This window comes from Colobus angolensis, unplaced genomic scaffold (assembly GCF_000951035.1).
Source record: "Colobus angolensis palliatus isolate OR3802 unplaced genomic scaffold, Cang.pa_1.0 Scaffold60, whole genome shotgun sequence".
In the NCBI taxonomy this organism is placed as follows: Eukaryota; Metazoa; Chordata; class Mammalia; order Primates; family Cercopithecidae; genus Colobus; species Colobus angolensis.
In genome coordinates, this window is record NW_012119599.1 from 241,403 (window position 1) to 241,764 (window position 362).

A 362-nucleotide genomic window follows, 5' to 3' on the forward strand; every position below is an offset into this window, starting at 1 on the left:
CAAAGTGGTTATTTAAAGTCACAGCAGTGTAAGAGCGTTCCAATCATTCCACATAATTCTGTAATACCTGCTTTAGTCACACTGTGGAATACCATCCAGGAATGAGAATGAATGAACTATAACTATATGCTACAAATATAATGTGGAATGAAAGAAGCCAGATACAAAAGAGTACATATTATACATTCAATTTTTATGAGAAAATTAAGACAAATTAAGAGAATATTTATGTATGTGGCTAGAAGTTAGAATGGTGATTGCTTTAGAAGGAGCAGTGACTATATGGGAACAGGATGGGGACTCTGCTCAGCTTCTAATTTTCTGTTTCTTGATTTAGCTGCTGGTTATATAGAATATTCGCT